The 23,556-nt window shown below is 36.4% G+C and overlaps 1 protein-coding gene across 4 annotated transcripts in view; it reads left to right on the top strand.

Moving 5' to 3' along the window:
* ROBO1 (roundabout guidance receptor 1) overlaps positions 1 to 23,556 on the top strand; it is a 1,280,027-nt gene that overhangs the window by 120,089 nt on the left and 1,136,382 nt on the right. The window lies entirely within an intron of this gene.

The raw sequence follows: 23,556 nt of genomic DNA, 5'->3' as shown, positions 1-23,556 counted from the left end.
TTTAAGTGTTCTAATGTTGGTATGTATACAAAGTATAATTGTTATATCTTCCTGCTGTGTTGACTATTTTATCTTAAAATAGAGACTTTGTCTCTTGTGACAGTTTTTGACTCCAAATCTATTTTATTTGATGTAAATACATCCTTGCTGAGCTCCTTTGGTTTGCCTGTGCATGGAATATCTTTTCTAATCCCTTCACTCTCAGCGTAAGTGCGTCCTTAAAGCTGAAGTGATTGTCTTGTAGATAGGATATATAATATTTGGATCTTGTTTCATTTTGTTATGTCAGCTACTATATACCTTTTGATTGAGTAATCTATTCGCCATTAACATAATTATGTTTTTTTTTTCTTTTTTTCTTACAAACCCTTGTGTCAAGGGCTGAGGGCTTACTGTTGATACTTGTTTTCTGTCTCCCTTGTAGTAGTTCTATTGCCCCTCTTATTCTCTCTTGATGTCTTCCTTTGAAATTTATTAATATTTTTGGTAATAATGTGTTATTCATTTCTCTTTTTCTTTTATCTTCAGTGGGCATTTTTTGTGGTTATCATAAAACTTTCATAAAATTTCATATTATAAATTCTATTTTAAACTGATAACACAAAATAAAATCACAAAATTAACTACATCTTTTAAAAAAAGGCTGTAAAGCACTTGCACTCACAAGAGAGAGATAAGGGTGGTGGTAGGTATGTAGAAAAAATGTACCCTCTAAAGGGATGACCGTGACATAATTCCTCCTCCTCCATGCTCCTATCAAACTTTACACACACAGTCTTGGTACGTCCCTCAAACCACCTGGTCTAGGACTCAAACAACAAAGTCAGCCATGTGGGATCTAGCCACCTTACCCACCATGCCACTGGCTGGGCCAGAAACTTGACACTTCTACTTCTTCCTTCAAAACATTTAATTTTATTGGTGACATCATTTGCATCAGTTCTAAAAAGTTCATTTCATTTTTATGAAAGAAAGACAGAGAAAGAGGCACTCTCAATATGAACTTGATGCTGTGATCCACCCCCAACCTCAGGCAGGCAGCCAGAATCATGGGCACAAGTGCGCTTGGCCTGTACAGAGAGACGTGGACAAAACCCAGGGCCTTCCCAAGTCGCTTAGCCTCTCAGAGCATTGCGTCATGGTGCCACGTGGCTGCCAGTTTACATTTCTTTGGTTGTACATCCAATGACATATTTGGTAGTTATAGTATTCTTAATCCTTTTGTCTTTTAATTCTTATACTAGAATTTAAGGTGATTTATGCACCACTGTTGCAATGCTTTTCTATTCTCTATTTCTCTATGTATTTACCTTCGCCAGTGAGTTCTGTACTTCCACATGCTTTCATGCTGCTCTTTATTATTTATATCAGAGATTTTTGCTATAATGTGCATATAGTTTCTAAAGAGACAGAGAGACACAGAGACAGAGAGCAATAAATCATCCCCCAAGAGGGATGGCCATGCCGCAAATCCCTTCTCCTCCATTCTTCTCTTGGGATTTTGATCATGCACTGGCATGTGCCCAGCATGAATTTTAAGCCTCTGGGTCCAGGACTCAAACCGCAGTCGATTATGTGGTACTCCAGCAACGTGACCATTATGTCATCTGCTGGTCCCCATGCAGCTCTTTAATTGCCTTTCTTTTCAACTTAAAGAACTCCCTACAGCATTTCTTTTAAGGTTTAACTTCCTCAGATTTTGTTCACCTGGATAAAATTTTGGAAGGAAACTTCTGGCAGGTATAGATTTGGTCACGGCTTCCCTGATTACTCATGCTCTCTGAAGCTTCGCATTAGCAGCTGTGCATTTGAAAACATATCTCTGGCCGTCTTCAAAGGCTGGCTTCAAGTGGGAAAGCTCTTCGTCTATCAGCCAGGCTAGAGATTCTGAGAGCCTGTCTAACCTTCCTGTGAATGTGTTTTACCTGTAACTAGCCATGTAAACTCCCCTTAAGATGAGATTTACAGATTTTTTTTTTTTGAGGGGTTTTTGCTATAGGGTACGTGCACTCACCAGAAAGACAGAGAGAGACAGAAAGTGAGAAATCACCTGCCCCCCCCCCCCCAGGAGGGATGGCCATGCTCCAATCCCTTCTCCTCCATTCTCCTCTCTGGATCTCGGGCACGCATGCACGTATGCCCACCGAGAGTTTAAGCTACTGGGTCCAGGACTTGAACTACAATCGACTACATGGGAATCCAGCAACGTAGCCATTATGCCATCTGCTGGCCCCATGAGCTAATAATCTCTTGCTCCCTCTGGTGTCTGTCTGCTCTAATGTGTTTCTGGACACAGGCATACTATACTCTTTTCTCCCTCCACCAAAGGGAGAAGCCTCAGGTTATCTGACTTCTCCCGATACTACAGAATCTTGTTGGTTGTAGTAGTCCTCTTTGACCCTATTCATTGCTCATAGCTGGGGTGCAAACTTTGCTGGTTCTGTTCGCATTCTGATTGGGTAAGATTGTAATCAGTCCTGGGCTGCATTCTGAAAGACCTAACGCAAACATAGGCTCCATGCTTCACTCCACCACTGCCTCCTAGTCCCTCCATGGACAGGCACTGATTTGTGCCAGTTCAGGGGAGAGTTGGTGGAGTGAAACCAGGCTTTCCCTGCTTTCATGCCTATCTAAAGATACCACTAGTTTTTAACTAAATGCTGAACTTCTCATAAGGGTATGTTCATTAAATCATTGTTTAATTAGTGTTTATGTGAAGAAACAGGTCTGAGACTGCCTATATTATCATCTTCCTATAATTTCACACTTATTTAGGGAGAGATTTTTGCTTTAGCCAGCATGAGCTGGCTAGAGAGACAAAGAAAGAGAACGTGAGAAATCACTCCCCAGGGAGGTGGCCACACAGCAATCACTTCTCCTCCATGCTCCTCTTGGGATTTGGGATATGTACACACAAGTACCCAATCTGAGTTTCAAGTCACTGGGTCTTGGACTCAAACCACAGATGCCCACATGGGAGTCTAGCACCTCAAGTACCATGCCACATGCTGGCCCCTATTTAACTTTTAAATTGTGTTTTTATTTTTTAAACTATCATCATGATAGCATTCTTTTGTTGTCGTTGTTGCTGAAACAAAATAAAATTATCTTAAAGTCTTACAGATCAAACATCTGACTTAAGTCTCCATGTGTCAAAGTCAAGATGCTAGGAGGCTCTGATCTTTCTTAATTTTCATTTTTTTTTCTCCCATGAGCAGGAGGGACAGAGAGCGAGAGAGACAGAAAGATACAACCCCCCTCCCCCATAAAATATTGATGCTGCAATTCATCTCTAGTTAAACCAAGACCCAGGTCATAGGCATGCACAGGCCCAAAGTACTCAGAGAGGTCCCTGGATACAAAGCAAGAACCTTCTGAGGTGAATAAACCTTGAGTGAATCATATTTTACCACTGAACAGCTATTGGACTCAGGCTCAATTCATTTATATAGATTCTAGAGAGGAGAGTTTCCTTGCCTTTTAAATGAGGTCGCAAATTTCCTGGGTTCATGGCCCTTCCTTCCCATTCCACAACCAGCAATGCTTAGTTTCTCTTCCATGCTGCATCTCTAGTGGCCATCCTTCTGTAGTCATACCACCTTCGGACTCCAATTTTGGCTGAGTTTCCCTTTTAAGGGTTCACATAATTAGTTTGGGTTCACTCTGATAATCTAGGAAATTCTTTCGTTCTCAAGGTCCTTAAATTTAATCATATCTTTAATTCTCTTTTTCAAAGAAATACAGTCATTCTTAGGGATTAGGATGTGGAAGAACGTCTTTGGGGAGGGGTTAGGGAGTATCATTCTCCCTACAACACTCCTCATTAGTCAGTCTGCTATTTTGCAATGCTCATGCATTTTGGACTGCTGCAGTATCTAAGATGTTTCTCGGTTTCCATTGGTTGATTACCTACACAGCAAGACTTCTGTGAGCAGCCTATCAGATTTCGGATTTCTAGGAGATTTTGAGCAGAGCTGCAACATTGCAACATTCCACAAGTTAATTGTTATAAACTCTAAACACTTCCTGGGGGGGGGGATTTGTTTTCATGCCCCTCTTCCAGAAAAGTGCAGAATATTGCAATAGAAATCAAAATGTAGGTGTACAGAATCAACTCTCAAACTTAAAGGTGTGTGACATTAAAGTATTATCAACATGATAATTTTATACTTTTATATTGCATATACTTTAATACCGTGAACTTTCAGTTTTTCACTGAATATATCTTAGGATGAAAAAATAACCAAAAAAATCAGATTTTATTGATAAGAATAGTTTGTTTGTTTTCTAGGAATATGTAAAGTCCAGAAATGCCGGGAGTTTTGTGCACTGAGTGCTACGGAAAATATGAGGGACCTTCAGGAAGTAGAGATGAAATTCACAAGAGGAAAAGGAATTAAGGCCGTAAATTGGAGGTTGTAAGAAAAGAAAGAAAAATTTTAAAGTGAGAAATTAAATCTTGAAGATGTGGTAGATTATGGCACTTCCATAGCTGGGAGTTTGGGAGAAAGATAAAGCAATTTTATTCAGTGAATGGAGCATAAGAACAGAGTACAAAGGAAATGACAAAAGGACAAAAAACATCAAACTGGCATGATGAATCTGAAGAATAAACTGGAGAATATGAAAAAAAAAAAAAAGGATAACTGTACTCTCACAAATAGGGACATAAATAGGTACGTAAGAACAGGTCCCACTTCCTCTGACAGGTGGAGGAATAGGCTTCTCCCTAAAAGTGTCAGACTCAGTCAGGAGAGCTGAGTGGAAAGATTTAGGTAGTCAGAGGCATGCTAGACTGCAGAAGGTATGGGGGGATGGCAGTAAAGCCACAGAGCGAATGCAGGACCAGAGATGAGATTGTGATCAAATGAGTCTATCGAATTTGGCACAGAAAGTGGTTGATGTAAAAATCCAAGGAGGGATATGTGTGCGTGTGTGTGTGTGTGTGTGTGTGTGTGTATATATGAGTTATTCATAATTTTAAATAAGGTAATTAAAAAATGTATCTCCTGAGAGGATAATTTGATGGGACTATAAAATATTTGTGGAAGGAATGGAATGAAAACAACAGTTTTAATTTTGGAACAAAAGAAGTTAAAATTTATGCATAGTTTTTCTTGTAGTATGAATTTTCCATGAATATTTTGAAGACCCTTCATATTTGAGGAATAAAAAGAAAGAACCATACAGATATCTGAACAAAGACTTCTCAGACAGAGAGAAAAGCAGGGCCGAAGGCCTGAGCTGAGAAACTGGTTGGCACGTTAATGGAAGCAGCAGTGTGCCAGCATGGTTAGAGTAAGTAACACAGAAGGAAAAGAAAACAGGCCATGGAAGTAGCAGGCATTCTGGATGCAGAGTTTAGGTTTTAGTGTAAATAGGTAGAAAGTATGATAGGGCTTTGTGCAAAGGCGACATGTGCCTGATTCTTGTATGAAAAACAGAAACATTCAGCTGCACCTCAATTATAAATGAACCCAGGAGCCAGCCAGTGGCATGATGTTTAGGACTGCTGGATTCCACATGCCCGGATGATTGGTTTGAGTCCCAGAACCAACTGCTTGAGGGCACAGTGTGTGAGTGTTCACGTGTGCCCAAGATCCCCGAGGGAGACATAAAGGAGAGGGGATTGCCAGCTGGCTGTACCTCAGGGGGAGTGCTTTCTTAATTTCCTTTTCTCTCTCTTGCTCTCTCTGTCTCTCCCTCTGTGTCTCTCTCCAGAAAATGCATGAACCATCTAACATTTTATTTTAAATTATTTCAGTTTCTACCATAGGGTGCATGTCCTCACCAGAGAGAAAGAAAAGGAATGTAAGAAATCACCCCACAGAAGGGATGGCCAGATCACAGTCCCTTCTCCATTCTCTTATCAGGATTTGGGGAATGCACTTGCACATGCCCGATGTGATTTTCAGGCTGCCAGATCCAGGATTTGACCTGTCATTGGCCTTCTGGGAACCAGCACCTTAACTACCACCCAACCTGCTGGCCCCAACTCTGGCAAATTAAAAAACATAATAAACAGGGACCAGCAATTAGCGTAATGGCGATGTCTCTTGACTCCTACATAGTTGACCACGGTTCAAGTCTCAGACCCGGTGGCTTAAACTCACGCCGGGCATGTGTGCGTGTGTGCCCCAGATCCTGAGAGGAGAATGGAGGCGAAGGGATTGCGACGTGACCATCCCCCCTGGGGGTGACTGCTCGCTTTCTGTCTCTCTGTCTCTCTTTGTCTGTCTGGCGAGTGCACGCGCCCTATAGCAAAAAAAAAAAAAAACCTCTCCAAAAAAACATAATAAATAAATAAATCCAGATGATGGGAAATCAGGAAAAGAACCAAGAGTACAGTTAGGAGAATACAAAATAATGTATTTCGGAGAGCCAGCAGGTGGTTTAGCAATGAAGGCACTCAACTCTCATATGGCCAACTGCGGTTCAAGTCCCAGACCTGGTAGCTTGAAAATCATCCCAGTGCATGTGCATGGGTATCCAAAATACCAGGAGAAAAAAGAAGAAGGGACTGCAGCATGATCATTCCCCTGGGGTGTAATTCATCACTTTACCTCTCACTGTCTCTCTTTGGCGAGTGTACACACCCTATGGCACAAAACCTAATTATATAGATTGTGTGTGTATGTATAGAACAAAAGTGACAAAGTGAAATTGGTAGGAAATGGTTGGATTAGGGGTATATGTTGAAGGTAAAACCTATCAGATCTGAAAATTTGACGAGGGTTTAAATAAAAGAAAGGAGCCAAGAATTAACCGAGGTTATGAATAAATGACAAACAGCATGGATCTTTCTTGCCTGTTAAATTTTTATCAAGTGGATCTATGGACTTTTGTTGATTGATACCAGATGCCAACTCTGAACCCCTGGTAGATGGAATCAAAGTGAGTGATGTGTCTGCCCAAGAAGATTCTGTGGCTGAGGGGTCTTGAAACTACCCAGAATTTGCATAATAATGGAAATGACATAGGAAGTCGGGGTGCATGGGCCCAATACCTAGTGCAAGAACAGCAGCAAACCAAATTCTTTGTCTGATACTCACAAAAAATTAGAGACACAGACAGAGAAAAAGAATAGCAAATGGGGTTAACTAACAGAGGAAAGGAAAACCAGAGCTCCTAGGAAAGGATTGGGTTGCCAAAGAGGAACTGCGGTAGAATTGTTATCTTGGTTAGGAGGGGCTTTGTTTGGGCGTATTCTCAGGAGAGGCTTGTTCATGCTTTCCCCTTGGAGTGGGTGTCATGTGCTAGGTGGGTAGGAAGGTCTTGAGGCTCTCTGTATAAGAGCTTTGGGCCATACAGATTATTATTTTATCTTCTCAGCGTGTGGTGGAACCTGAATAAAAAACTTTCCTTCTTATATTTACTTTAGGTCCTAGTTAATCATTGAGTCACTGCTGCGAGCCGTTTGTTTGTTTTGTTCTGTTTTGTTTCTTTTTTTGCCCTCATTTGGTGAACTAACAGTTCAGTGAGTGCTGAGCTGGTGCTGAACGTTGTCACCATCTTGAAGCAACCATGTTGTGATTCCATTGCCTATATCCTAACTATATTCTTGGGTCCCTGTCTCCTATCTCAGAAACAACAATTAAGTCTTACAAAAGAAAAATTTTGTTGACTCTCAAGAACTGGGAGTGAGATAGAATCTAAGAATTTCAGACACACAATGTTTAAAATAGATGAATAATATTAGATCACCTTGGGACAAGCAAGAAAGGGGATTAACTTGTGTGTGAAGCTTGAAAAGCCACCCAGGTGACTCAGACATTCCAGTCCCTACGGTTCACCTCTCATTTCTCCTTGTTCACTGCTTAGCTTTGGAACCATACATGGATTTTTTAAAATTTTTGATAAAAGGTTTTGATATATTTGCTTTCTCACCCTGACTAACCTTGGCAAAATAAAAATCTGTGTTATTTAAGGGGCAATTTTATATTACATTCAAGAAATTGAATTTAAACATGACCATAAGGTATATATTGTAAATGAGGAGAGGCAATGAAAGTTGGGTAGAGTTAGAGGTCTTGTGTAAAAAAAGGCAAATAGTTTTGTACAAAGAATTTATCATTTTGATTTTAATTGATTATGTATGTATTGCCTATGTGTATGACAATACATACATAATAAATATTGAAGATATTTAAATTATAGGGCATTGGGTGAATATAGATTTTGAAGTTGGAATACTTACATTTATGTCTTCACTGTTCAACTTATTATTATAATCTTGAATAAGTGAATTTAATTCCTCTGATTTATTCCCAATGACTGTATCTATCACAAATGGCCCTTGTGAAGGTTATATTTAATATACTGTATACTTAAAGATGTGCTACATGTTAAACACTCAGTAAGTGTTTTATATATATATATATTTTTTCTTTTGTTCTCAATTGTGTTCTGGAGAGTTAATGTTGCCAGATAAGTGATCTTAAGATAAATGATGTATTAAAGTATGTATCTGCCTTTAATATTGTCCAGAGCTCAATTGAAAATATCATCAGAGTTTTCAAAATTGATTGGTTTTCATACTCCAATATATATTTTAGAGCCTAAAAACTTTACTAGCAGTAAACACTTTACAACTTCCTTTTTGAAGATAGATTACTTTATATATTTTCTGTCTCAGAAAAATGTTCATTTAGAACAGTATTTATGCTCAAGAGTGCCATTTATATCAGCAAAGTCTCTATTGATAATTCAAGAAAAATAAGAGTAGGATTGTACAAATTGTAATATTTAGTATTTGCACATAATATGGTGTGATAGCAAACTATGTTAACTTATGTCAACTACATTTTTTTATCTTGAATATTCAGTGATGTTGTAGGATTCACTTTATATGGTCCAGTTACTTATCTATATTTTAAAGCAATCATTCTGTTATTAAACAGAAGGGAGGAACTAATTGTATAGAAGAATTACCCTCAGAATTTTTCTGTGACAGTTGACTATTTATAAGGCCGTGTGCTATTAACATGACTTCTATGGGTTTTTTAACTAGGAAAATACCAATCTCACTTCCCACATTACACTTTAGGATTGAACCATAAAGGGGAAAAAATGAGGGCACTGCATACCTCATTACACAGACCTAAGAGGTGGTGATGTAGCAAAGGCTACAAAATTACTGTGGCTCATCAGAGCCCAACAGAAGCAGATGAAATAGGAATAGTTTATCAGACCCAGTCAATCCAAGAAAGCAAAGGACTTAAATCAAAATGGTAATAGAGAGGCTAAAAGAAAATGTGCCCTGTATGAGCAATGGAAGAAAAAAATATCATTATAAAAGAAAGAGATAGACAGAAAGGAATTCATATGCCAATGATCTTATAAAATTAGAAAATAGTCAACAAATATGAAATGTGAACTTTTTTATGGTAATATGTGTCTTTTAAAAGGAAGTTAGATAGCTAGAACAATTAGGTTGTATTTTTCATACAAATTTTAGCATATATTCCCAAACGTAAGCAATTCAATCTCTACTTTTCATTATGGTTGTTTTATGAGTAAACCTAAAACAATATCACTTTAAATTTATACTAAAAACTTAGTCATTTGTTCTTTCTGACATTCAATTTTCTCTTATGTAAAACAACAGCATCAGAATAGATGCCTATCTCATTTGCTTTCAGATTTCAAAGTCCCATGTTTCCATGAGACACGACTTTGAAGTGAAAAAAAAAATACTTTTGCATTCCTCAACCTGACAATCATTTTAAGTGTTTAATTTTGTAGTTTGTCAAAACTTGTAATAATATTTGTTTGCAATGTCATATCTGAGTTCCCATTCTTCTATGGTGATTAATTACATAAGAATTTTCTTAAATCTCAAGTCATTCTCTCATAAATATGTGGATTAATACATCTACATTTAAAAGATACGTTTTATCACCATCCCATTACTTATTTGTATGCCCAAGTCTGTACATAATAAAAGACATACAAGGTAAAATTCAAATTCAGTCTTGGATATGTCCTACTGCTTTTAAACTCACAAACTGTTAGCTTCTATATTCAACAGAGAGGCATTATGTTTTTTACAAAGCAAAATATACTTTCCTAATGTTTATTTTGTGGAAGTTCAGGGAAATATTTTCCCATTACAACTTACAAACTGAAATGATCATATTGATATAGCTATCAGCTGTCCCTTTTGATAATACAGTATAAATGAATAGGAATAGAAGATTCATTTCATTTGTGTCAACATTAGCAGGACATAAGATGACAGAGTGCAAAACTCAAGGGATTCATCTGACATTATTGAACAACCTCTTACCCTAGGAACTGCCTTTTTCTGGGTCTACTACAGACACAGTACACAAAAGAAGATCTACTGATGGCCTTTGAAAAATCTAAGACACTGATCTATTCAGTTTAGAAAAGATGCCCTAATGGGAATGCAAATAATTTCATCTTGAAATCTTAGTCAAAAGGCTGAAAAATATTTCCTTTGTATAGCTCTTTGAAAGATCCTTTACAAGGACCATTCACATCAATGCCAAATCCCTTGTGGAAAAAAATCCCCAGACATAAAATGCAAATTAACATTTTATTATTCAATTTAAAAGGCAGTGAAATATGAGAAAGGTTCAGCTTCCTGGGAAATGAACTTGAACGAGAGAAGCAAAATGTGTCCAACTAATGGACATGGGGTTTTTGCTTCTAAAAAGATAGGTTTCTTTGTCAAGAGTTAATATCTGTTAGAAACGTTTTCCATAATAAAATTATGCTTTTTATTAAATAAATATATTTTGTCTTTCATGAAATAATAAAATAAGTCAACATGGATACATATGGAAGATACAGACATATAATTTTATATAATTTTATGCTAGTCTTTCAATAAGTTACTATCTAATATGGTCTTGATTTCTTAGTAATTGCAATTAAATAATGATAAAATGCCAAATTACTCAGAAACACTATTCCATGGTTTCTTTGGTTAGGTAATGGGCAAACCTATTACTGAGGTGGTATGGAAGTCTACTTAATGTCAGCACAAATAAAGCACTATGGTCACAGAGCTAGGCTTTATTATTTTATTTAATAACGATGCCTTATCCCTTTACTTATGGCTATTTTGGATTAGAATATTTGAAAGGAAACTCAGAATAAGTTGAAATATAGAAGTTAAGACAACAACGAAAATCCATGTTTCCTTTGGGACAGTCTGTTGCACAATTTTCTGTATTTATTATTAGAGGGTTCTTCAAAAGTTTGTTTAAAAATTGAATTTAAATATAAATTTATTATGGAACAAAAAGTATTTTGAAATTCATATTTTTTTTATCATACACACTTTCCAAGAACTTTTTTAAGATCCACCTTATTATCTCATTACTAGGTAACAGCTAATTTTTTGAGAAATTTCTGTGAGCCCTGTTCTAAACATCTCAAATGAGCTAGTAGTCATTTCAGCTTTACAATGAGTTTTAGCAGATATCATTTCTTTACTATTAAAACAATAGCTAATATCCCTTCCATGACCAATACTCCTACCAACACCATCAATGATACTACTACCACTACAAATATTATCACAGCCACTTCTACTTCTAGATTGATATTTATCACATAGAAAGTCTGTGGCAAACCTGAAGGTATGTGACCCACATAGATTATTTTATTGAGGTTTTATAGAAGTCCTGTGTAGACTCTACTATTAAACCTATACTGTAAAGCAATTATGGTTATATAAAGGCAAAATTAAGACAATGCAAAATTCCAAGGGTCCAAGGACTTTAAGCAATAGTTTAGGTGTCATAATATTCTAATTTTGCACTGCAGTCTACTAACTGAAGATCACACTAATAGCTATATCCTCTAGCAAGTAGTAGAATGCTAAACAAATGTGGAAGAGATAGAAAGTGGCAAGAGTTCTTAAACCACAGGGACAAGAGGATGAAATAAATACTCTACCATCATTGATGTGAACCCATAAGTGCTCAGCCACCTAGTGACCTGAGAGCATTTAAAGAACTTCTTTTCGAATGTCCCCTGGAAAATCTCACCAATTCACCTTAAACAGGGATAATCAGCTAGTCAATGCTAAGGAACCAGGATGCGTGTTTAGAAAAATCATAGAAAGCTACAGCTTGAGTATAAAGTGATTCAGTAATAAATGACTAATATACGAATATGAGACATGAGGCTTCAGTTCCACTGACATGTATAGCTTTACATGTGAAATTAATTCATGGAGAGAAAGTTGAGCAATTGCTCTCTATAAAAATTTGGCATTGCAGAGGATAAGTTGAACTGTACTGTGACCTCGATTTCAATCAAAATGAAGTAGAGAAAAAAATGTCGCTGAATTACAGTAAAAATAAATTTTATTCGGAGTAATATTAGTTTCTTTTCAGTGATCTTCTTTGACATTTAATAGATTTTTCAGTCATGCACAAATAGAAGAAGAATGTAAGTGGAATGAAAGTATAATACTTTTTGGCGCCAAATGAAACATTAAACCATGCCAAGAAAAGCCTCTGTATATGTCCATTTCACCCATGAACGCTTCAGGCCTCCAGACCTAACGTGGAGGGAAACGGGGCGATGGCTGGTCTCCTGGGGTATTCACGTTGCAGACGAGGGATAAGAGGTTGCTGACTACATGATGCACCAGTGACTTCTGCAAATAAATCAGTCGACTTCCGTGTGAAGAAGAGGCTTTTCAACTTGCCACAATTTGGTGAAATAAATGTGAACAGTTATCTTTATATAGATGCTTCTGCTCCCAAATTACTTGTTTACCCATAATTTTACTTAAAGGTGCTTTTTTAAAAATAGCAATGCTCCATGCCTTGCAATATTTAGAAGTATTGTGAGTATGAAAATGTATGTAATCAGTAATGCACACAAATATAATGTATATGCAAATACTGTTTTGTTTGTCATTAAATATTTTCTAAATGTATCACACTCTGCATCACTGTGGTAATGCTCAGTTCAGGAGAATGTGAAGCCCACATAGTGACCAAGGTTCAAATCCTCAGCCTGGTCAGCCTGAAATGTGCCAGGTGACTTGAGAGGTGGCCAAGATCTCACAGGCTGGAGGACTGGAGAATAGGGATCTTGGGATGACCAGGCTCTCTGGTGGGTCTTTATCTCTCTGTGTCTCTCTGTCTTTCATGTGTGCACATGTGAACTCTAGTATGATTTTTTTCCAGGTTTTTGCTATAGGGTATGTGCAATCACCAAGAGACAGAGAGAGGGAAAATGAAGGAGGATGGCCACACCACAAGTTCTTCTCTTCCTTTCTTCTTCTGGGATTTTGGGCACACACACATACCTTCCCAGTATGATTCTGAAGTCGACAGGTCCAGGTCTTGAATCATGGTTGGTCATGTGGGAATCCAGCAACTTTAAAACCATGTCACCTGCAGGCCTCTCTGTTATGAATTTTTAAAATAAATTAGAATAAACAAGTAAGTAGTTTCTATCTGTAGTAGTGTCCTTTGCAATTTCACTATTGTGCTTCTTGAGATACTTATTTATATTTATCTTTCTCAGGACTCATAATATTGAATAATGAGAATTCATATATTATATCTAAACTGAAATAGTCAGCTATTTAATCTTTGAACATGTTGGCACTTTTTCGTTGTTGTCGTTGAGCTTTTATCATCACTATTACATTAACAATCCCTTCTCTTACCTTCTTTCCAGATCACTTATGTAATTAATTATTTTGAATACATGCATTTAAAAGCCCATGCCTGGGCCGGTAGCGGAGGTGCAGCAGTAATTCTGTGCTCTGTGACGCTGGACCCACATGGATGACTGCTGAGTTTGAGACTAGATGTCTCTGTGCATGTCCCACCTGTGTATGGGCCTGGGATTAAGACTGGCTAGGTTGAGGTTAGATTGAGGGAGAAGATTCTGTTGGGGGGGGTGGTACACATTTTTCTTTTTCTCTCTCTTCCCCTCTCTCTGTCCCTGTCATGGGAGAAGTGGATAATTTTTAAATAAATATATGTTAAGGCAATGTCAGAAAAAATGTTGTTACCTCCAGTGTTTGTAGCTTGAAGCCTTCTGTTTTATTTATTGTCTTTGAAGTTTTACTCTTGGTGTATTTTATAGTTTGGATTGTGAGTTATCTTTAGTGATCTTTTATATGTGCAGCTGCATTGAAAATACTTTTTGTCCAATGCTCTTTCCACTTTCTTATACTTGATTCCCAAGGGTTTTTAATCATAATGCAGTCAACTTTATCTAAGCTCTAATAACAGAAGATGTCTAACAGGCAGACATGCTTAAGGGCACATCAGGGTTACATGAATTCAGGGCTGGGTCCAAATACACAATCTTCTTTTGTCTAGGTAGCAAACTGTTTTCTAGTGGTGCATTTCACTGTGCTTAGCTTTGAAGAAGTACTGACTTTATAACACAGGATATCTCAGTTCTAACTTCCCGTAGTTCATTACTGGAAGACTATCTCTTCAATCTTTGACTCCGAATTGATACCTAATTCACTAGAGCAGGATTTGGGGATGGATAATTATATGTTGTTAAGAGAGTATGGGTTGTGCCTGGTATATTATGGGATGTTTACCAACCACCCTGCCTTCTACTCACAAGGTGCCAGAAGTATACCCTGCCCAGTGTGACAATCAAAATATTCCCATGCAATTCCAGGTAGTCCTTTTGTAGGCACCATTATCCTCACTAAAGAATTATTGCCCTAGATATTTAATATCAGTAAGATTTCTATTCCAGCCTGTTTTGTGGCTAATGAAAGAAAATATTTGAAACTGGGGGATTTATCAAAATAAATATTCGATGCATAATTTGGAGGTTCAAAGTTCAGGGGACTTCAATTGCGTTGCAACCTGGTGGAAAGCAGATGAGTGTGGTCTGTGTCCCATGTGTCTGTCTGTCATATTTGCTCTCCTTATAAACACATCAGAACTCAATTAAGAAAGCCCCATCCTAAGGCCCTTAATCCTAATCTCTTACCAAAGGTCTTACCTTTGACACCATAATCAGATTAAATTTTTGCCCTCTTAATCCTGTTACAATGTCTTAACACATTAATTTTCAGAAGATATACTCCTGCTATAGCACACTTATAAGTACTGGCATGGTCATTAGCTCATATACTAAATGTTCTGATACTCAGTTGCCTCTTGTTTAGCACTCATAAAATTACCCCTTGTTGTCTTGTGAGCTCAGTTATGTCGTTCGTTAACAAGAGTCAAGTTTCACACTAATATTTATAGAGAGAATTTTTTGTAGCAAGAATACTTCAATGATTTCTAGTTTTTTCCTATTGCCAAAACAAGAGCTCTAAATTATTTGTTAAATCTAAAAGAACATAACCAGAGGAGAAACATTGACCATGAGTTAGTAGATTCTCTAAGCAGCCCTGTGCAGTGTGTGGATAGGCTGGAGGACATGGTACACCTGTGCTCATCTAGTGCCCACGTAGTGAAGCTCCCCAGTCTGATGAAGCACAGCTGGGGCATCTGATACCCTGACTCCCAAATACTGTTTCTGCCTCCAGTTATTCTGTGATTACAGTCACATAAATAGCTTTGTTTCTCTGCTTTATAGTGCATTACCATGATTTTACTTCTTGTCACTCGTCTAATTCGATTATACTAAATCCAGTCAGACTGATCAATATTATAATTTGCCAGTTTATATATGTTAAATTGATGCTATCAATAGAATACATATTGGTTGTCATTTTTATCTCCCTTAAGTGACTACCGTATCATTACTACTCTCGTTAATTAAAATATTTCCCAGTCTGTATGTTTTTAAATTTTTTCTACATGTAGTTCCTGTATTTATTTTTCAGAAATAACTATTTTTATTTGAAAATTAAATGGTAATGTATGTAGAAAGCCTTTCAAACTGTAAATGAAACTATTAAAGTTAACAAACGAATTTAGTAAAATTGCAGGATACAAAATCAACCTGCAAAAATCAGTAACATCTCTATGCACAAGTAACAACCTATATGGTTTTAAATATAAAATCAATACCTACTGTTTCACTCTCATGAAAATTATGAAGCAAAAAATTTCTAAGTCTATGTCTCTCTAGCATGAGAAAGTACAATTTAGAAAAGTTTGCTATCTCCATAGTATGAAAAACTTGGCAGATCATGTTTTTTAAAATTGCATGCCTTACTGGCATTTTAATAAACTCCCAAGTGAAAGAGAATGAGAAGAAGAGTGGACAGTAAAATAGGGAAAAAAATAAATAAAAATATGAAGAATCCAAGAATATTCTGAACTAAGACGAAGAGAATATTTTTCCAAGAAGATTTTTTTCACTACTTTTAAGCCTTTTTTATTTTATAATATTACAACTTTAAAATCTCTGGTGTCTGCAGGGTTCTTTTTTAAAAAGCAATTTACATTTGAATAATAAGCACAAAAAGAGGAAAGTTTCTATTATTAATTTTGAACTTTTAAAAGTATAATTTTACTACTTACCTTTATTGAGCGAAGATGCCTCAAGCAAACCTATCATGTCTGATTATTCTGAAGAAAACAACCAAACTCATGAAAAGTACCAAAGGAAAATTGATATTTAATAATACTAAGATAATGTGGTTATCACATTCACAAGTGGATGTATGCTTTTCCAATGTATATTATGCATAATATATTTTTCCCAAATTATTATTTTTTTTTAAAAAGTAACCTAAAGTGGACCTTCTGATTTCTAAATAATTTCAAAAAGTCAGAAAGTGAGGAGAAGTAGGGGAGAAGGGAAGAAAAATAAGATGGCAAACTTAATTCATTGTGTTGCTCATGAAATGTCGATGCTAGTAAAACCACTGAGTTAATGCCCAGTTTTAAAACACTGCCTACTTCTTGCTCTCCCTTTGAGTGACGGAGCAAAGTGGACTTTAATAAACACTTAAAGAAGAAATTTTGTTTTTAACTCTTAAGAGCTACTGATGCACATGTTTACCGACTCTATGGAACCATGAGCAATAATAATGAAAAAAGAAAAAAATCAGTAAAAGAGAGAGAGAAAGAAGGAAGGAGAGAGAGAGATTGAAAGGAAGGAAGTCAAGAAGGAAGGAGGAGGAGGACAAGGGAGAGAGGGAAGGAAAGAAAGAAGGAAGGAAGGAAGGAAGAAAAAGAGATAGACAAAGAAAGAAAAATGAAGAAAGGACAAAGAAGAGAAAGAAAGAAAACAAAAATAGAGAAATTAAGAGTTTTACTTCAATAATAGAAGAAATTAGAATGTTCTCAAATAACCTTGTCATAACAATAAAAGGAACACTAGCTAAAAGTCTTCTTTTAAACTCCAAACTAGATTTCCTTTCCTGAAAAATATACTTTTACTTTGTTGATAAATATCATAAAATGATAAGTGAGTCTGCAGGGAAGATAACATCAAATACATTGGGTATTTTTCCATAGTTAGCTTAGTTAATATAGTTGACTTGAATATAATTAGAGTAAATTATTTGGTAGCAACTTATTTGTAATATTATAATATTAGCATTTTGCATTATTTGTATTATTCTTATCATTCTTAAGTAGTAGCATATTCAGGTAAAAACCAGACATTACTCTGGTAGTACAGATTAAAGGTAAAAAACAAACAAATAAAAAACCTGTTGTCATTTGTTTGTAATTTTTTTTCCCCAACTTGTTTTTGTCTAGCATGCAATCCTACTGGTTTAGGACTTTCTAGAAAGTACTCTTTATTCTTTCTTCTTATAATTTGTTTCATTAGTTACCAAGAATAGTGTACTCACTTAAAAATCCTTAATAAAGTTTTTTTGGCCATCCCATAGCCTAAGTAATTGAGGAGGTTGAATCCAACTTTGCCAACCCTGCAGTTTGAGTACCAGACCCACTGGCTTGAGATACATACTGGACACATGTGGTTGTGTGGCCAAAAGTCCTGAATGGAGGAAGAAGTTGAGAACAGATTATAGAGAGGCCATGTCCAATGGGGTGTGCTTTATTGCTTTTCTTCTCAATCTCACTTTGGTGAGCAAACTTGCCCCCTGGATAATAATACTAACAATAAATTTTAAATTTTGTTGTAATATCGCTAAACTCTGACATACTTCAATAGTATCATTTGATTGTGTAGTCATTGTTATTCAGACCATCTATAAATGTAGCAAACAGAATGATAAATGAAATCTAAAAGTAAGATTTCATTTCAAATAAGGTTTTGATGGAAACTCTCTCCTAGCCAATAAATACTACTTACATGCTTTATGCCAATGAACACTACTTATATGTTTTTCCTATTTGTGCATTGCATTCTGCATTTTACATTTACAGTTTTTTAAATATTAACTTAATGGGACCAGCAGTTAGCGTAATGGCTATGTCGCTGGACTCCTATGTAGTCGACTGCAGTTCGAGTCCCAGACCCAGTAGCTTAAACTCACACATGATCTGTGTGCGTGCATGCCCAAAATCCCAAGAGGAGAGTGAAGGAGAAGGGATTGCGGCATGACCATCCCCCCTTAGGAGTGATTTCTCGCTTTCTGTCTTTCTGGCGAGCACACGCACCCTATACCAAAAATCTCTCTCTAAATATATGTGTGTATATATATATATATATATGTATAAATTTAACAAGTGGGTATTACAGTAGTGGTTCTTGCCATTCTTAAAGCACAGTTAATTTTTGTTTGGTTTGTTATGATTTTTAAATTTAAGTCTTAAATGTATGTTTTTTCTTTAATTTTATAATTTCCTATTTATGTTTAATTACTATAACTCTTCATATTGTATATGTTTTTGCAAAGCATATATGTACTGTCTATTATTCAAGTCAAAAATATTACTGTATATATCCTTTTCATCAGGAAAATTTATGTTCTTGTGTCTGTTAATTTTTTTTTTCTTTTTTTCTCCACTCCAACTATCAATGCCCTCCTAAAAATCTCTGGTGTCTACGGTTCTCCTCTTTACAATTATATCTTCAATTTTTTTTTCCATTTTGCCCATAGAGGACATTTGATATATAGTTACTAGGACTATACAATGTTTGCCTTCCATAGTCTGACTTCTTTCATTTAGCATTAAATATTAGAAATTTATCCACTGTGTATCAAATGATAGGGTCTGTTGTTCCCTGTGGGCAAGTGGTATTCCATAGTGTGTAGGCACATGGTTCCTTCTCTGGTGCCAGTGTTGGCTTTTGAGGAACCAGGATAGGAGTAATATTAGAAAAAAATCCAAAAATTACTTTTTCTTCCACAAACTATTGAATGGATTTTTCCAACCTGATGAAGAATGGAAGAAAATATTTAATCAGCATTAGTCAAGCTCTAAAATTCAAAACAGATTTTCCTTCTTTCAAAGAGTCCTTGATTCTGTTCTGGAGAATTAATGAGACTTACCTCTTTATACAGAAATTAACGTGCTCTCCAGATTTTTCTAAATCAGACTATGATATAAGAAGATATGGGGGAATGTATTTTGGCAAGTTAGAAACTGAGATTCACACTAAATAAATTAGAATTTCTGTAGAGAAAATTAAAACTGCTTTTCCTGCCTTTGCAGATATAACATGACACATGAGATTTGCCTGATACTGAATATTTTGCATTACTAATATGACTGTTTTCTTATAAGTAGTGTTAGATATCCTTGATCCTCTAGTATATGTCCTCTGCCAATTTCAGAGGCTATCCATCCAATGTTTGTCTAACTTTCCTAACAGAGTAGCTTAGTCTGTTTAGATTTTCTTTTTCTCTTTTTTTTGGGGGGTGGGGAGAGGTTTTCGCTATAGGGCACGTGCGCTCGCTCGCCAGACAGACAGAGAGAGACAGAGAGACAGAAAGCGAAAAACCACCCCCCAGGGGGGATGGTCACGCCACAATCCCTTCTCCTCCATTCTCCTCTCAGGATCTTGGGCACACACCCACACATGCCCGGTGTGAGTTTTAAGCCACTGGGTCCGGGACGTGAACCGCGGTCAACTACATGGGAGTCCAGTGACATAGCCATTACGCTAACTGCTGGTTCCTAGTCTGTTTAGATTTTCTGAAGATTTTAAGTGAATACTTAAAAATACCTGATTACATTTGGTTCTGTTAAACTGATGGTACTGCCCGCTTGCTTGCTTGCTTGCTTGCTTGCTTTCTCTTTCTTTCATTTTTTCATTCTTTCTTTCCTTTTTGTTAGGTTTTTGCCAAAGGGCACATGTGCTTGCTGGAGGCAGACAGACAGGGACAGAGAGAGGGAAAGTTAGATATCACCCCACCAGAGGAGATAGCCACACCATAACCTTTTCTCCTCCATTCTCATCTCCAGAATTTGGGAGTGCATGCGCAAGTGTCTGGTGTAATTTTCCAACTGCTGGGGCTGAAACTCAACCTACAGTCAGCCATGTGGGAATCCAGTGCTTTAACTTCTGTGCACCTGTTGGCCCTTGTATTTCCCTTTTTAAATTTTTGTTGTCACAATAAAATATTTCAAACTCAAAATTTTCTCATCCTAGCTGTATATATCAACAACAAAAAGTATAAGAAATATACTTAAACCAAATATCATTGTAAAAAAAGTGACAGGACTACTGTACTATGTATAGAATATACAGAGTAACTTGAAATTGCTTTTATTGCCTCTTAGTTGGAATTGCTAGTATAACTCAAAGACAGCCTAATCATCTTTGAAAAATGGAGTCTTTCTAAACTCGTGTTATGATAATAAAGGGTTGTGGTATGTGTTACACCAGCCCCATGACCATAGTAAAGCCCCCTTTACATAGATTGTTTATAATATAAACAATTATGCTAATTGTTTATACAGGTATCATCTGAAAATGAGATTGTACATTATCTCAGAAATTATAAATGCAGATAAATCACCATACAGCATTACTTGTGTATGTTTTATTCAATATATTATATTTTCAGTCATTTTATAAACATTGCCTATTAAATGTAGAAAAAATCCTTAGACATCTTTTCTTAGTTCATAAAATATCTATCAAACCCTGAAATAAATTTCACTCTAAAGAAATACATAGGGGCAGAATGTTTGTTAAGGAGGATCATATTTGCAGGTTTGCTTTTTCGTTATCTGTAAATTAAAGTTACAACATATTTGGAAGGAGTGGGACACAAAATAATAGTCTGGAATCTTAAAGGTTACACACCATGTGTTAGACCCCATGAAGATATACAAGAATTGCATTTTAACAATAAATTATAAAATAAATGGAAAAAAATTGTTAATTCTCCCAAATCTTACTAGCATCTTATCAGTATACATTTTTTTTAAGTATTTTTTGAGTGAGAGAGAGATTGTCTTCATCAGGGTCTCATCACTGCAGGCCACCCCTAGACTCAGTTAGGCCAGATCATGGGTACTTGTGTGTACTCAAGGAAATCTCTTAACATGAATCCAAACCGACCCATGTAGGTTAGCTTTGCAGAGCATCCTGTTTTACCACTGCACCATTGTCTGTCCCCCTTCTTGTGATCTTTTAGATTACATGATAAATAGGAGATATATTTGCAAGAGAGCTGCACACACATTTTACAAAATTCCCATTTTATATCAATATACCCCGGCTGCCCAGGAGAACCTCTGTCGTAACAGAAATGTGCAATGTGCTGTCCAGTTATAAAGCCTTCAGCCACATATGGATACTGGGTTCTTGAAAACAGTTAGTGTGACTAAATTTATCATTTTACTTCATTTTTATTCTAGTAATCACAATAGCCCTTTATGAGTTATTCTTTATGTACTCAACAAAGTTAGTTCTCTTTTAGTAAGCTTTTGGAATTTTCCATGAAAAAAAAAGTGTTTGATATTTGAGAGGAAGCAGTGAGGATATATATCAAAATATTCTGCCTTTAAGGTTTGGACTTTGATTATAGAGCTAACATGCCTCAATCATGTCTGGAAATCTTAGGTCCCCAAAACTTATTTCAGTAATATCCTTGCTATCACCTTGAACCCTTCTTTGAAGCCAGCAATAGTGCCTGCAATATTCTGTCAGAAGCAAACCATTTGTTCTTGACTGTATTATCTAGCGAGCTTTCGATTTTTCTCAAAACGACTTCCATCGGGTAGGAATACAAAGTGTGTATGAGGAGAGCCTTGTTATGTCGAGGAATACCTCACCAATAATGCAGTAAGGGGAAAAAAAGTGAGGAGCTGTCACAAGAATCTTCAGAAGAATCACTTGGTGACAGCCTTTTGTGATGGGCATTGTGACAGCCTCAGGGACTGCACTCTAAGGATAGGAGAGAAGAAAACCTGTAGGAAGTCAATAGATGCAGGAACTTTGTGAAGAAAGCCGAATGCCTTGTTAAAATTCATTTCAACACAAGTTTTTTCCATACTCAACATAAATTTAAAAGATTTCACCCTGTTCGTGTTGTCATGTCACATACATACACACTTATGAATAAATTCAAGGAGGGGACTTCTGCTTGTTTAATCCATGTGTTCAATGAGAGGATGAACTTGACAATATGAGGATGATCCCGACAGCCAGAACACCACTTCCAGTGTTAAATCAGTCACTGAGTTTGAAAGCAAGCCAACATACAATGCATGGAAGTTTTTCTATACCGAAACTCTGCTACATTCTTCCCAACAGTTAATCATAGAGTGTTTATTTTATAATAGTAACATGCCCTAAAGGATTTTTATATCTAAATTAGTTTTCAGACAGGTAAACAATTCAATGGTGACGAGAGTGAGTAGCGGAAAGTGAACCTAAGAGAACTGGCAAAATAGAAGAAAAGAAAGTAAAGAAGAAATTAAAGTAGGATACGTGCATGTATCTCAACTGACAGATGCAGGAACTTTGTGAAGAAAGCCGAATGCCTTGTTAAAATTCATTTCAACACAAGTTTTTTCCATACTCAACATAAATTTAAAAGATTTCACCCTGTTCGTGTTGTCATGTCACATACATACACACTTATGAATAAATTCAAGGAGGGGACTTCTGCTTGTTTAATCCATGTGTTCAATGAGAGGATGAACTTGACAATATGAGGATGATCCCGACAGCCAGAACACCACTTCCAGTGTTAAATCAGTCACTGAGTTTGAAAGCAAGCCAACATACAATGCATGGAAGTTTTTCTATACCGAAACTCTGCTACATTCTTCCCAACAGTTAATCATAGAGTGTTTATTTTATAATAGTAACATGCCCTAAAGGATTTTTATATCTAAATTAGTTTTCAGACAGGTAAACAATTCAATGGTGACGAGAGTGAGTAGCGGAAAGTGAACCTAAGAGAACTGGCAAAATAGAAGAAAAGAAAGTAAAGAAGAAATTAAAGTAGGATACGTGCATGTATCTCAACTGACATTTATTTATTACTAATTTTCCTTACTGGAAACAATGCTTACAGGGTAAAGTAATCCATCTAAACAACTAAGTGTAAGGAAGGGGCCAGCAGGTGATTTGGTGACTAAGATGTTGTATTCCCACATGGCTGACTGAAGTTTCAGTCCCAGACCTGGTGGCTTGGTTTTTCATTTTCTCTCTTTCTGTGTGTCTTTCTGGTTAAATATAAATAAATAAATAAATAAATAAATAAATAAATAAATAAATAAATAAATAAATAAA

This window comes from Tupaia chinensis, unplaced genomic scaffold, assembly GCF_000334495.1.
Source record: "Tupaia chinensis unplaced genomic scaffold, TupChi_1.0 Scaffold140301_1, whole genome shotgun sequence".
NCBI lineage: Eukaryota > Metazoa > Chordata > Mammalia > Scandentia > Tupaiidae > Tupaia > Tupaia belangeri.
Note: the sequence above shows the minus strand (reverse complement) of the source record. Positions and strands in the feature narration are given on the sequence as shown.